Source organism: Arachis stenosperma, chromosome 6 (assembly GCF_014773155.1).
Source record: "Arachis stenosperma cultivar V10309 chromosome 6, arast.V10309.gnm1.PFL2, whole genome shotgun sequence".
NCBI classification, from domain to species: Eukaryota; Viridiplantae; Streptophyta; class Magnoliopsida; order Fabales; family Fabaceae; genus Arachis; species Arachis stenosperma.
In genome coordinates this window covers 79703430-79719873 of record NC_080382.1, presented here as the reverse complement: position 1 = coordinate 79719873, position 16444 = coordinate 79703430, and the positions used below count along the sequence as shown (strand labels likewise).

The window sequence follows — 16444 nt, the reverse complement described above, 5'->3', positions numbered from 1 at the left end:
CGCCTTGGTAACAGATTTGGTTGCTGCTGCTGGTGTTCCCCACAAGGCTAAGGACATGAAAGTGATAATTCCGGTGAAGGGCAACATCGTTCCGAGCAGAAAATATCTTAAGCCTCCTGCGGACACCACAAGCTTTGACATGGATCCTCCCTCCGACATTCCTACCACTTCATCAGCACCACAGAAATCATCCCACCAACTGCTTGTTAAGCTCACTCAAAAGGTGGACTGATATGAGCAGCAGAACAAACGCCGATTTGCTTACTTGAAGAAGCTTTGTGGTTGTGTTAACCCACCTATGGAGGAGCCGAATATTTTCACATCTACTTCAGACCAAAGTGAAGTGAGAACTCAAGAGATAGATAGTGGAGGTGCTGACCCCAATCCCACCTTGTGCCTTACCAATAGTACGGAGGACCATGCAAACTTCTAAGTGTGGGGAGGTCGTTTACCGACTTCCGTAGGTAACAACCCTTTCTTTTCAACACCCATAATTTTAATTTTCTTTTGTTAATTAGGATAGATTGCATGGCTAGCTTTTATATTTGAACACTTTTTGCATGGAAGTTGTTTCTTGTTAGGACTACTTGGTTAGGGTGATGACTTCTTTTCCAATAAATCGTTTTTAGGGCACCCTACCAATTTGAAAAATTTTTTGTGTTAAACTTGCTTGAAAAATTTATTTTGGAACATGGTTTTTGAGATAAGAACACAAGCATATAAGTTTTCAGCCCAATTGCGTGGTTACATCATATAACCACTTATTTCCATTCTTGTGTTCATTGTTCTCCTTCTATGATTGCAATCTTTGATTTGTTTGATTATTTATGTCCATTATTCCATGTATAAATGCATTTATATGATTGAGGCCATCTGGTGCGCGAAATTGTGATCACTACAACTTCACACAACTAACCAGCAAGTGCACTGGGTCGTCCAAGTAATACCTTACGTGAGTAAGGGTCGATCCCACGGAGATTGTTAGCATTGAAGCAAGCTATGGTCATCTTGTAAATCTTAGTCAGGCAAACTCAATTGTATATGATGATGAACGAAAATAACATAAAGATAAAGATAGTGATACTTATGCATATCATTGGTGTAAGAGCTTCAGACAAGTGTATGAAGATGCCTTCCTTTCCGTCTCTCTGCTTTCCTACTGCCTTCATCCAATCCTTCTTACTCCTTTCCATGGCAAGCTCGTGTAGGGTTTCACTGTTGTCAGCAGCTACCTCCCATCCGCGCAGTGAAAGCTAATGCACGCACTCTGTCACAGTACTGCCAATCACCGGTTTGGTTCCCTCCCCTACCGGAATAGAATCCCTCTTTTGCGTCTGTCACTAACGCCCAGTAGGTTACAGGTTTGAAGCACGTCACAGTCATTCAGTCATTGAATCCTACTCAGAATACCACGGACAAGGTTAGACCTTCCGGATTCTCTTGAATGCTGCCATCAGTTCTTGCCTATACCACGAAGACTCTGATCTCACGGAATGGTTGGCTCGTTTGTCAGGCGAGCACTCGGTTGTCAGGCGATCAACCATGCATCGTGCAATCAGGAATCCAAGAGATATTCACTAAGCCTCAGATGCTTGTAGAACAAGAATGGTTGTCAGTCACCTTGTTCATGAGTGAGAATGGTGATAGGCGTCAATCATCACCTTCATCATGTTGAAGAACAAGTGATATCTTGGATAAAGAACAAGCGGAATTGAATGGAAGAACAATAGTAATTGCATTAATACTCGAGGTACAGCAGAGCTCCACACCTTAATCTATGGTGTGTAGAAACTCCACCGTTGAAAATACATAAGAACAAGGTCTAGGCATGGCCGAATGGCCAGCCTCCAAAGGTCTAAGATAGCATAAAACAAAGATAGCTACCAAAAGTCTCTCTAAATACAATAGTAAAAGGTCCTACTTATAGAAAACTAGTACATAGATGAGTAAATGACATAAAAATCCACTTCCGGGCCCACTTGGTGTGTGCTTGGGCTGAGCAATGAAGCTTTTTCGTGTAGAGACTCTCCTTGGAGTTAAACGCCAGCTTTAGTGCCAGTTTGGGCGTTTAACTCCCAATTAGGTGCCAGTTCCGGCGTTTAACGCTGGAATTTCTTGAGGTGACTTTGAACGCCGGTTTAGGCCATTAAATCTTGAGCAAAGTATGGACTATTATATATTGCTGGAAAGCCCAGGATGTCTACTTTCCAACGCCGTTGAGAGCGCGCCAATTGGGCTTCTGTAGCTCCAGAAAATCCACTTCGAGTGCAGGGAGGTCAGAATCCAACAGCATCTGCAGTCCTTTTGAGTCTCTGGATCAGATTTTTGCTCAGGTCCCTCAATTTCAGCCAGAAAATACCTGAAATCACAGAAAAACACACAAACTCATAGTGAAGTCCAGAAAAGTGAATTTTAATTAAAAACTAATAAAAATATACTAAAAACTAACTAGATCATACTAAAAACATACTAAAAACAATGCCAAAAAGCATACAAATTATCCGCTCATCACAACACCAAACTTAAATTGTTGCTTGTCCCCAAGCAACTGAAGATCAAATAAGATAAAAAGAAGAGAATATGCAATGAACTCCAAAAACATCTATGAAGATCAGTATTAATTAGATGAGCGGGGCTTTTATCTTTTTGCCTCTGAATAGTTTTGGCATCTCACTCCATCCCTTGTAATTCAGAATGATTGGCTTCCTTAGGAACTTAGAATCCAGATAGTGTTAATGATTCTCCTAGTAAAGTATGATGATTCTTGAACATAGCTATTTATTGAGTCTTGGCTGTGGCCCAAAGCACTCTGTCTTCCAGTATTACCACCGGATACATACATGCCACAGACACATAATTGGGTGAACCTTTTCAGATTGTGACTCAGCTTTGCTAAAGTCCCCAATTAGAGGTGTCCAGGGTTCTTAAGCACACTCTTATTGCCTTGGATCACAACTTTATTTCTTTCTTTTTCTTTCTCTTTTTTTTTCGATTTTTTTTTTTCGTTTGCTTTTTCTCTTTTTTTTCTGCTTTTTCTTGCTTCAAGAATCATTTTTAATGATTTTTCAGATCCTCAGTAACATGTCTCCTTTTTCATCATTCTTTCAAGAGCCAACATTCATGAACCACAAGTTCAAAAGACATATGCACTGTTCAAGCATACATTCAGAGGACAAAAGTGTTGCCACCACATCAAAATAATTAAACTATTATAAAATTCAGAATTCATGCAATTCTTTCCTTTTCAATTAAGCACATTTTTATTCAAGAAAGGTGATGGATTCATAGGACATTCATAACTTTAAGGCATAGACACTAAGACACTAATGATCACAAGACACAAACATGGATAACATAAAGCATAAAAATCGAAAAACAGAGGAATAAAGAACAAGGAAATCAAGGAACGGGTCCACCTTAGTGATGGCGGCTCTTTCTTGCTCTTGAAGATCCTATGGGGTGCTTGAGCTCCTCAATGTCTCTTCCTTGTCTTTGTTGCTCCTCCCTCATGATTCTTTGGTCTTCTCTAATTTCATGGAGGAGAATGGAGTGTTCTTGATGCTCCACCCTTAGTTGTCCCATGTTGGAACTCAATTCTCCTAGGGAGGTGTTTAGTTGCTCCCAATAGTTTTGTGGAGGAAAGTGCATCCCTTGAGGAATCTCAGGGATCTCTTGGTGAGAGGGGTCTCTTGTGTACTCCATCCTTTTCTTGGTGATGGGCTTGTCCTCATCAATGGGGGTATCTCCCTCTATGTCAACTCCAACTGAATAACAGAGGTGACAGCTGAGATGAGGAAAGGCTAACCTTGCCAAAGTGGAGGTCTTGTCCGCCACCTTGTAGAGTTCTTAGGCTATAACCTCATGAACTTCAATTTCTTCTCCAATCATGATGCTATGGATCATGATGGCCCGGTCTATGGTAACTTCGGACCGGTTGCTAGTGGGAATGATTGAGCGTTGTATGAACTCTAACCATCCTCTAGCCACGGGCTTGAGGTCATGCCTTCTTAATTGAACCGGCTTGCCTCTTGAATCTTGCTTCCATTGTGCGCCCTCTTCACATATGGTTGTGAGGACTTGGTCCAACCTTTGATCAAAGTTGACCCTTCTAGTGTAAGGATGCTCATCTCCTTGCATCATAGGCAAGTTGAACGCCACCCTCACACTCTCCGGACTAAAATCCAAGTATTTCCCCCGAACCATAGTGAGATAATTCTTTGGATTCGGGTTCACACTTTGGTCATGGTTCTTGGTAATCCATGCATTGGCATAGAACTCTTGAACCATCAAGATTCCGACTTGTTGAATGGGGTTGGTAAGCACTTCCCAACCTCTTCTTCGGATCTCATGGCGGATCTCCGGATATTCACCCTTTTTGAGTGAAAAGGGGACTTCGGGGATCACCTTTTTCAAGGCCACAACTTCATAGAAGTGGACTTGATGCACCCTTGAGAGGAATCTATCCATCTCCCATGACTCGGAGGTGGAAGCTTTTGCCTTCCCTTTCCTCTTTCTAGAGGTTTCTCCGGCCTTGGATGCCATAAACGGTTATGGAAAAACGAAAAAGCAAAGCTTATACCACACCAAACTTAAAAAGTTTGCTCGTCCTCGAGCAAAAGAAGAAAGAAGAGAGTAGAAGAAGAAGAAATGAGGAAGAGGGGGAAGGTGGTGTGTTCGGCCAAGAAGGGAAAGAAGGGGTGTTTAGGTTGGGTGAAAATGAAGGGTTGAAGAAGGGTATATATAGGAGAGAGGGGGGTAATGGTTCGGCCATGATGGGTGGGTTTGGGAGGGAAAGTGGTTTGAATTTGAAGGGTGAGGTTGGTGGGGATTTATGAAGGATGGATGTGAGTGGTGAAGAGAAAGATGGGATTTGATAGGTGAAGGGTTTTTGGGGAAGAGGTATTGAGGTGATTGGTGAATGGGGGAAGAAGAGAGAGTGATGGTGGGGTCCTGTGGGGTCCACAGATCCTGTGGTGTCAAGGAAAAGTCATCCCTGCACCAAATGTTGCTCAAAATCACGTTTTGAGCTATTTCTGGCGTTAAACGCCGGGCTGGTGCCCATTCCTGGCGTTTAACGCCAGGTTGTTGCCCTTTACTGGCGTTTAACGCCAGTCTGGTGCCCCTTTCTGGCGTTAAACGCCCAGAATGGTGCCAGACTGGGCGTTAAACGCCCAACAGCTAGCATTACTGGCGTTTGAACGCCAGCTTCTTCTCCTCCAGGGTGTGCTGTTTTTCTTCCTGTTTTTCATTCTGTTTTTGCTTTTTTCATTGTTTTTGTGACTTCTTATGATCATCAACCTACAAAAAAGATAAAATAACAAAAGAAAATAGTTAGCTATAAAACATTGGGTTGCCTCCCAACAAGCGCTTCTTTAATGTCATTAGCTTGACAGAGGACTCTCATGGAGCCTCAGAAATACTCAGAACCGTGTTGGAACCTCCCAACACCAAACTTAGAGTTTGAATGTGGGGGTTCAACACCAAACTTAGAGTTTAGTTGTGGCCTCCCAACACCAAACTTAGAGTTTGACTGTGGGGGCTCTGCTTGGCTCTGTTTTGAGAGAAGCTCTTCATGCTTCCTCTCCATGATGATAGAGGGATGTCCTTGGGCCTTAAACACCAAGGATTCTTCATTCACTTGAATGATCAACTCTCCTCTATCAACATCAATCACAGCCTTTGCTGTGGCTAGGAAGGGTCTGCCAAGGATGATGGATTCATCCATGCACTTCCCAGTCTCTAGGACTATGAAATCAGTAGGGATGTAATGGTCTTCAATCTTCACCAAAACATTCTCTACAAGTCCATGAGCTTGTTTTCTTGAATTGTCTGCCATCTCTAATGAGATTCTTGTAGCTTGCACCTCAAAGATCCCTAATTTCTCCATTACAGAGAGGGGCATGAGGTTTACACTTGACCCTAAGTCACACAAGGCCTTTTTGAAGGTCATGGTGCCTATGGTACAAGGTATAGAAAACTTCCCAGGATCTTGCCTTTTTAGAGGCAGTTTCTGCCTAGACAAGTCATCCAGTTCTTTGGTGAGCAAAGGTGGTTCTTCCTCCCAAGTCTCATTTCCAAATAACTTGTCATTTAGCTTCATGATTGCTCCAAGGTATTTAGCAACTTGCTCTTCAGTGACATACTCATCCTCTTCAGAGGAAGAATACTCATCAGAGCTCATGAATGGCAGAAGTAAGTCCAATGGAATCTCTATGGTCTCATTTTGCGCCTCAGATTCCCATGGTTCCTCATTGAGGAACTCAGAGGAGATTGGTACACGCCCACTGAGGTCTTCCTCAGTGGCGTCCTCCTCCTCTCTTTCCTCTCCATATTCGGCCATGTTTATGGCTTTGCACTCTCCTTTTGGATTTTCTTCTGTATTACTTGGAAGAGTACTAGGAGGGAGTTCAGTAATTTTCTTGCTCAGCTGTCCCACTTGTCCCTCCAAATTTCTGATGGAGGACCTTGTTTCATTCATGAAACTTTGAGTGGTTTTGATTAGATCAGAGACCATTGTTGCTAAGTCAGAGGTATTCGGCTTAGAACTCTCTGTCTGTTGCTGAGAAGATGATGGAAAAGGCTTGTTATTGCCAAGCCTATTTCTTCCACCATTATTGTCATTGAAACCTTGTTGAGGTCTCTCTTGATTCTTCCATGAGAAATTTGGGTGATTTCTCCATGAAGAATTATAGGTGTTTCCATAGGGTTCTCCTAGGTAATTCACCTTTTCCATTGAAGGGTTCTCAGGATCATAAGCTTCTTCCTCAGATGAAGCATCCTTAGTACTGTTTGGTGCATTTTGCATTCCAGACAGACTTTGAGAAATCAAATTGACTTGTTGAGTCAATATCTTGTTCTGAGCCAATATGGCATTCAGAGTGTCAATCTCAAGAACTCCTTTCTTCTGACTAGTCCCATTGTTCACAGGATTCCTTTCAGAAGTGTACATGAATTGGTTATTTGCAACCATTTCAATCAATTCTTGAGCTTCTGCAGGCGTCTTCTTCAGATGAAGAGATCCTCCAGCAGAGCTATCCAAAGACATCTTGGATAGTTCAGAGAGACCATCATAGAAAATACCTATGATGCTCCATTCAGAAAGCATGTCTGAAGGACATCTTCTGATTAATTGTTTGTATCTTTCCCAAGCTTCATAGAGGGATTCTCCATCCTTCTGTCTGAAGGTTTGGACTTCCACTCTAAGCTTACTCCATCTTTGTGGTGGAAAGAACTTTGCCAAGAAGGCATTGACTAGCTTTTCCCAAGAGTCCAGGCTTTCTTTAGGTTGAGAATCCAACCATATTCTAGCTCTGTCTCTTACAGCAAAAGGGAATAGCATCAGTCTGTAGACCTCAGGGTTAACCCCATTAGTCTTGACTGTGTCACAGATTTGCAAGAATTCAGCTAAGAACTGATGAGGATCTTCCATTGGAAGTCCATGGAACTTGCAATTCTGTTGCATTAGAGAAACTAATTGAGGCTTAAGCTCAAAGTTGTTTGCTCCAATGGCAGGGATAGAGATGCTTCTCCCATAAAAATCAGGAGTAGGTGCAGTGAAGTCACCCAGCACCTTCCTTGCATTGTTGGCATTGTTGTTGTTTTCGGCTGCCATGTGTTCTTCTTCCTTGAAGAATTCGGTCAGGTCCTCTAAAGAGAGTTGTGCTTTAGCTTCTTTTAGCTTTCTCTTCAAGGTCCTTTCAGGTTCAGGATCAGCTTCAACAAGAATGCCTTTGTCTCTGCTCCTGCTCATATGAAAGAGGAGAGAAAAAGAAAATGTGGAATCCTCTATGTCACAGTATAGAGATTCCTTGAAGTGTCAGAGGAAAAGAGAAATAGTAAGAAGAAGGAGAAGAAGAATTCGAACTTTATTAGATAAGGTTCGAATTGTGCATTTAGAAGGAGTAGTACTCCATAAATAGAAGGATGTGGGAAGGAGGGAAGAGAATTTTCGAAAATTCAATTAAAAGATTTTGAAAACATTTTGAAAATTTGATTGATAATTTTCGAAAATTGAAAGTGGGGAAAGATTAGAGTGATTTTTGAAAAAGATTTTGAAATTAGAAATTAAAAAGATTTGATTGAAAACTATTTTAAAAAAAGGATTAGGTTAAGAAGATTTGATTGAAAAGTTATGGTTTTAAAAAGATGTGATTGAGAAGATATGATTTGAAAACAATTTTAAAAGATATGATTTGAAAACAATTGATAACTTGCCTAACAAGAAAAGATATGATTCAAACATAAAACCTTCCTTAATAGAAAAGGCAAAAAATGTTCAATCAAGTCATTAATTGTTAGTAAGTATCTTTGAAAAAGGAAAGAAATTGATTTTGAAAACATTTGATTGAAAAGATATGATTTGAAAAAGATTTGGTTTTGAAAAACTTTGAAAACTTGAAAAAAAATTGATTTGAAAACAAAATCTTCCCCTAGCACCATCCTGGCGTTAAACGCCCAGAATGGTATACATTCTGGCGTTTAACGCCCAAAATGCTACCTTTTTGGGCGTTAAACGCCCAACCAGGTACCCTGGCTGGCGTTTAAACGCCAGTCTGCCTTCTTCACTGGGCATTTTTGAATGCTCAGCTTTTTCTGTACAATTCCTCTGCAGTATGTTCTGAATCTTCAATTCTTTGTATTATTGACTTGAAAAGACACAAATTAAAAATATTTTTGGATTTTTAATAATCAAAATGCAACAAGAATCAAATAACAATGCATGCAAGACACCAAACTTAGCAGTTTGTGTACTACTGACACTATATGAGACACATAAATACTCAAGCCAAAAGAATTCAAAGATCAGAGTAAGAAATCATCAAGAATTACTTGAAGATCCTTAAGACACATGAATGAATGCATGTAATTGACACCAAACTTAAGATGAGACACTAGACTTAAGCAAGAAACATCAAATATTTTTGGTTTTTATGATTTTGTAATTTTTTTTGTGTTTTTCGAAAATTAAGTGGAAAAAGGTATCAAAATTCTTAATGAGAATTCCAGGAATCAGTGCAATGCTAGTCTAAGACTCCGGTCCAGGAATTAGACATGGCTTCACAGCCAGCCAAGCTTTCAAGGAAAGCTTCGGTCCAAAACACTAGACATGACCAAAGGTCAGCCAAGCCTTAGCAGATCACTGCTCCAAAAGCAAAATTGATGAAAATCAACAAGCTCTTGTGGTGATAAGTTGAAACCTCGGTCCAATCAGATTAGACATGGCTTCTCAGCCAGCCAGATTTCAACAAATCATCATGAAACTCTAGAATTCATCTTCAAGAATTTCGAAAAAAATAAATACCTAATCTAAGCAACAAGATGAACCGTCAGTTGTCCAAACTAGAACAATCCCAGGCATTGTTACCAAAAGCTTGCTCAAAACTTGAACAATCCCCGGCAACGGCGCCAAAAACTTGGTGCGCGAAATTGTGATCACTACAACTTCACACAACTAACCAGCAAGTGCACTGGGTCGTCCAAGTAATACCTTACGTGAGTAAGGGTCGATCCCACGGAGATTGTTAGCATTGAAGCAAGCTATGGTCATCTTGTAAATCTTAGTCAGGCAAACTCAATTGTATATGATGATGAACGAAAATAACATAAAGATAAAGATAGTGATACTTATGCATATCATTGGTGTAAGAGCTTCAGACAAGTGTATGAAGATGCCTTCCCTTCCGTCTCTCTGCTTTCCTACTGCCTTCATCCAATCCTTCTTACTCCTTTCCATGGCAAGCTCGTGTAGGGTTTCACTGTTGTCAGCAGCTACCTCCCATCCGCGCAGTGAAAGCTAATGCACGCACTCTGTCACAGTACTGCCAATCACCGGTTTGGTTCCCTCCCCTACCGGAATAGAATCCCTCTTTTGCGTCTGTCACTAACGCCCAGTAGGTTACAGGTTTGAAGCACGTCACAGTCATTCAGTCATTGAATCCTACTCAGAATACCACAGACAAGGTTAGACCTTCCAGATTCTCTTGAATGCTGCCATCAGTTCTTGCCTATACCACGAAGACTCTGATCTCACGGAATGGTTGGCTCGTTTGTCAGGCGAGCACTCGGTTGTCAGGCGATCAACCATGCATCGTGCAATCAGGAATCCAAGAGATATTCACTAAGCCTCAGATGCTTGTAGAACAAGAATGGTTGTCAGTCACCTTGTTCATGAGTGAGAATGGTGATGGGCGTCAATCATCACCTTCATCATGTTGAAGAACAAGTGATATCTTGGATAAAGAACAAGCGGAATTGAATGGAAGAACAATAGTAATTGCATTAATACTCGAGGTACAGCAGAGCTCCACACCTTAATCTATGGTGTGTAGAAACTCCACCGTTGAAAATACATAAGAACAAGGTCTAGGCATGGCCGAATGGCCAGCCTCCAAAGGTCTAAGATAGCATAAAACAAAGATAGCTACCAAAAGTCTCTCTAAATACAATAGTAAAAGGTCCTACTTATAGAAAACTAGTACATAGATGAGTAAATGACATAAAAATCCACTTCCGGGCCCACTTGGTGTGTGCTTGGGCTGAGCAATGAAGCTTTTTCGTGTAGAGACTCTCCTTGGAGTTAAACGCCAGCTTTAGTGCCAGTTTGGGCGTTTAACTCCCAATTAGGTGCCAGTTCCGGCGTTTAACGCTGGAATTTCTTGAGGTGACTTTGAACGCCGGTTTAGGCCATTAAATCTTGAGCAAAGTATGGACTATTATATATTGCTGGAAAGCCCAGGATGTCTACTTTCCAACGCCGTTGAGAGCGCGCCAATTGGGCTTCTGTAGCTCCAGAAAATCCACTTCGAGTGCAGGGAGGTCAGAATCCAACAGCATCTGCAGTCCTTTTGAGTCTCTGGATCAGATTTTTGCTCAGGTCCCTCAATTTCAGCCAGAAAATACCTGAAATCACAGAAAAACACACAAACTCATAGTGAAGTCCAGAAAAGTGAATTTTAATTAAAAACTAATAAAAATATACTAAAAACTAACTAGATCATACTAAAAACATACTAAAAACAATGCCAAAAAGCATACAAATTATCCGCTCATCACCATCATTTTATTTAGCTCACTTACCCAAATAGCCTAGCTTTCATCAACCATTGTTAGCCAATTTTGAGCCTATTTAATCCCTTTTGTTCTTAATTTTAGCACTTCACTACCCCGAAGTGAAAAACAATAAATGTCCCTTAATTTGGATCTTTGATTAGCTTAGGCTAGTGAGGGTGTATATCATGTGGGTATGGGAAACTTGGGACATTGGTTGAGGAAAAAGTATATGTTGCTATTTTCATTAAAGATCTTGGGAATTGGGTACAAACTCATGTATTAATTATGTTTAAACCATATGCATTGATACTCTTGTATATACTTTATTACAAAAAGAAAAAAAATATTGAATAAAGAAAAATATATATCAAAAGAAAAATAAAATGAATATATATATATATATATAGAAAGAGAAGAAAAGAATATATATAGAAAAAATGCAATAAAAAGGAGACAAAAATGTCCCAAAGCAAAGTAAAAATAACAATGCATATGGAATGTGAATTAAAGAGAATGCATGAGTATGTGAATAAGTGAAAATCATGGGTAGCTAGGTATTGTATTAAAATTGTATAGGTTGTTATATGTGTTTGGTGAGAGCTTAGGTTAATCAAAGATTGAAATTTCAAGCTCACTTGACCATATGCATCTCTACCTTTACCCTAGCCCCATTGAATAATTGTTGATTGTTACAGGAAAAATAAATCATGAAAAGCATGATTAGAAGAGGATTGAGTGAATCAACCCTATACACTTGAGCGACTAGAGCGGATGCACTTGCGGTGAGGGTTTGATGCTCAACTCCTTGTTCCTAGCTTTCATGAGCTTTCTTCATGCAAGTTATGTACACTCCACTTTGATGTTTGATTTAGTAGAGTTCATGAATTATCTTGCCATATTAGTCCTATGTGCTCATACATGTTCTTGGAAGTTGATTCACTTTTGACCAAGTAGATAGAAACATTCGCATTAGTTACATTCATGTAGGTAAATTGCATTGCATAAACCTCACTCTCCTATGATTCTTTGGTCTTTTAATTTCTTTTAGCATGAGGACATGCTTGGTTTAAGTGTGGGGAGGTTTGATAAACCCCAATTTGAGGGTTTATCTTGTGTAGAATTTGGGGGGTTTTATCAACATTCTTTCACACTTATTTATATAAAATGCATAGTTTTGTGTCTCCTTCCCAATTTTGCTTCATGGTTGAAAACATGCTTCTTTGACCTTAAATATGCTATATTTTAATCCTTTTCTATTACCATTCAATGCCATGATATGTTTGTTAAGTGATTTCGGAGTTTACAGGGTAAGAATGGCCTAGAAAAGAGAAAGAAAGCATGCACAAGTAGAAGGAACATGAAGAATGGAGCTTTGGAGAATTGGCTGCGACGCGCACACGTGGGAGCATGGTCCTAGGATTGGCGCACAAAAGTTGGCGCATTCGCGTGGCTGAGCAAAAATCCCATCGACGCGCACGCGTGGCCGACGCGCACGCATGGCTTGCAAAACTCAGATGACGCGCACCCATGACGCTCGGCACATGACATCTTTAATGAAATCGTGGCTGGCAAATTCTGAGGAGATCCAGGCCAAAATCCAACTTGATTCTTCATGGAAAAGACCCAAGAATTTATGGGAGAAAAGCATATTCACACATTAGAGAATTTTTAGCTAGTTTTTGGAGTTTATGTTTCTAGAGAGAGAAACTCTTATGTTTCTCTAGAATTAGGATTAGGTTTAGGTAAATCTCTCCTCTTAGATTTAGGTTTAATTCATGCTTTGATTCACTTTTCCTTTATCAATTCTTACTCCTCTCTTCTTCCTTTTATAAAGGAAGAGTGAATCAAAGCATGAATTAAACCTAAATCTAAGAGGAGAGATTAACCTAAACCTAATCCTAATTCTAGAGAAAAGTGAGAGCTTCTCTCTCTAGAAACTACTTCTAAACTAACCATAATGTGAATGAATGAACTAAAGAGATTCTAGAATGGTAGATTGATACCTTCCCCCTTCAATCCTTGGTCCTTTAAAGCACTTTGGCGCCAAAATTGGTTGTGACTGGGCCCCACAGCTTCCCAGAAATCGTTGGGCACGTTTTCTATTTAAAAGTCACGTGCGGCCATCGGCGTGGATGCGCACGGTACACGTACACGTCCCTGGCCAAATTCGCAATGTGCACGTGCGCGTCCTTGGCCAAGATCAATTCTTTGGCTTTTTATGCTTCTCTCCACTTGCATGCTTCCTTCCTTGCTTCTTTGATCCATACCTAGCCTATTTTAACCTGAGATTACTAGCAAACACATCAAGGCATCTTATGGAATCAAGGATGAAATAAAATTACCAAATTAAAGGCTTAAAAAGCATGTTTTTACATTCAAGCTCAAATACGGGAGAGATTACGAAATCATGCTAATTCATTGGCTAAATGTGAGAAAAGGTTATCAAAATACTCTAAATTCAACATAAGATAAACCTTAAAAACGGGGTTTATCACCAAGGTTGGTTCAGATTGGGCCCCCACAGCCTCTGTGAAATCGCCAAGCACGTTTTCACTTAAAAATCACATGCGAGCACCGACGCATACGCGTACAGCATGAGTGCGCGTCCATGAGGTTCTGGCTCAGCCATGCGAATGCACCGGCTTCTAGCTTTGGCTTCTTCGCACCGATCCCAGTAGAGCGCATCCACGCGTACGCGTACGCGTACGTATCGCTGCTTAAGCTCCAAAGCTCCAATTTCCATGCTCCTTCTATTTATGCATGCTTCCTTCCTCTCTTTTAGGCTATCCTTGCCCTATAAACTTTGAAATCACTTAATAAACAGATCACGGCATCGAATGGTAATAGAAGAGGATTCAAATATAACACAATTAGTGTAAAAGAGGCATGTTTTCATCCATGAAACAAAATCGGGAAGGAAACACAAACCATGCATTTTATATGAATAAGTGTGAAAGAACATCGATAAAACCCTCAAAATTCATACAAGATAAACCCTAAAAACGGGGTTTATCAACCTTTCCACACTTAAACAAAGCATGTCCTCATTCTAAAAGAAAGCCAAAGACCAAAGAATCACAAGATAATGGGATTTATGAGATGCACTCTACCTATATGAATGCAACCAAAATGAATGTTACTATCAACTTGGTCAAAAGTAAATCAATCTTCCAAGAACATACATGAGCACGTAGGGCAAACTGATAAACAATATATGGACTCTACTAATTCCAATCATCAAAGTGATGTGCGCATAACTTGCATGAAGAACGCTCGCGAGAGCCGGGAATAAGGAATTCAGCCTCGAACCCTCACCGAAAGTGTTTACACTCTATTCGCTTGGTGTATAGGGTTGATCACTCAATTCTCCTCTATTTCATGCTTTTCAAAATTTGTTCTTCCTCTAACAATCAACAATTATTCTATGCATGCATGCATATATCATGAGGTCTTTTTTTAGGTTGTAATGGGACTAGGGTCAAGGTAGGGTTATATATATGGCTAAGTGGACTAGAAATTGAATCTTTGATTAACCTAAGCATTCCACCTAACCTATATACAACCTATACAATTAAGTGCTAACCTAACTACCCATTCCTCACTTTTTCACATACTCATGCATTCTCCTTTGGTCACTACACATATGCATTGATTGTTATTGAATCTTACTTTGAGGTATTTTGTCCCCTTTTTTCTTTCTTTTTTTTTTCTTTTTCTTTTCTTTCTATGAAGGCGATTCTTGGAAGTAATTATATTGGAATCGGGTTGATTCTATGTATGGTTCATATGGCTCATTTAGTTATTAGTACAGTGGATAAGGATTAGGATCATATGGAGGTGTTTGGTGGTATGAGGCTTGTGAGTATGATAGTTGAGGGCTATATTGAGGAGGGGGTTCACAGGCATATGGTGATGGTTGTGGTTGATAACCACAAGGAGGTCCACCATAGGCATTAGATTGGTATGCATCATGGAATGGCTCTTGCTCATAGTACATTGGTGGAGGTTGTTGCCATGAAGGTTGTCTGTATACTTGAGGCTCCTCCCACCTTTGATTGTCCCATCCTTGATGCATATCCTCATTGAAATTTCTATTTCCCACAACATAATTAAAACCAAAGTCATAGCAAAGTGGTGAGAATTCATAGTAGCAAGAGAAAATAAAAACAAAAACTAACAAGAAACAAAGAAAATCAAATCCTACATGTAGCAAAAACTAGCAAACAAACAAAAAATCAAGCTATTCACAATATTAACATATATACGATAACCAATAATATAACATCATTGCAATTCCCTGGCAACGGCGCCAAAAACTTGATGTAGGATTAATGTCGGTTAAGAATTTTCACAAAATATTCTCGTTGATAGTATAGTTCCAAACCAACAATTGATACCCATTAACACTAGCCTACTACTAAGTCCATTAGTAGCTAGGTTGGGACTTATGGTTTGATGTTGATCAAGCCTATTTGACTTACTTCAAGCATAGAAGTAGACTTGATGGGTTGATCCCTCACAATTGTCAATATATGGTTTATAGACAAGGATGGTGATCTTAATTTCTATGCCTTAGCCAAGAGTTCTTTTCCTTTCCTTTATTAGTTAATTGTCATTTACTTTCTTGTTATTTACTTTTTTTGTCAATTGCCAAATCAAAACCCCCTTGTTTCTTCATAGCCAATAAATAGAGCACTTCATTGCAATTCCTTGTGAGACGATCCGAGGTTTAAATACTTTAGTTTATTAAACTTTGATGGAGAATTATTAGTTGGTTTGGAACTATGCTTACAATAAAGAAATTCTTTTTTTATTGAGAAATTCTAGACCAACAATAATTCTCATATCAAGTTTTTGGCGCCGTTGCCGGAGAATTGCCATGTTGTTATATTATTGGCTATTGTGAAATATGTGAATATTGAGAATATGTTTGTCTTTTGCTTGTTTGTTAGTTTTTGTTCGATTTAGGACTTTGTTGTTTACTTTCGTTAGCTTTTGTTTTTATTTGCCACTATGAATTCTCACCCTTTTGGCTATCAGTATGGTTACAACTATGTTGTAGGGAATGGGAATCACAATGACAATATGTATCAAGAATGGAACAATCAAAGATGGGAAGAGCCTCAAGGAATTGATCAACTTTCTGGCAACAACCTCCCCAAATGTATTATGAGCAAGAACCATACCATGATACATACCAATCCAATAGTTATGGTGGACCTCCTTGTGGTTATCAACCACAACCACCATATCCCTATGAGCCCTCTCCTTAATATAACCCTCAAGCACCATACTCACAAGCCTCATACCACCAAACACCTCTATATGATCCCAAACCATATCCACCATACCAACAACCATATGAGCCATACACACCATACATAGAACCACCCTA

General features: G+C 39.8%; 1 non-coding gene across 1 annotated transcript; it reads left to right on the top strand.

The window, feature by feature from the left end:
* The first annotated feature begins 7099 nt into the window (after positions 1–7099).
* On the top strand, positions 7100–7207 carry LOC130938270 (small nucleolar RNA R71). Its single transcript, XR_009069442.1, has one exon. It is a non-coding gene; the product is annotated as a small nucleolar RNA R71 (small nucleolar RNA).
* The last annotated feature ends 9237 nt before the right edge of the window (positions 7208–16444 follow it).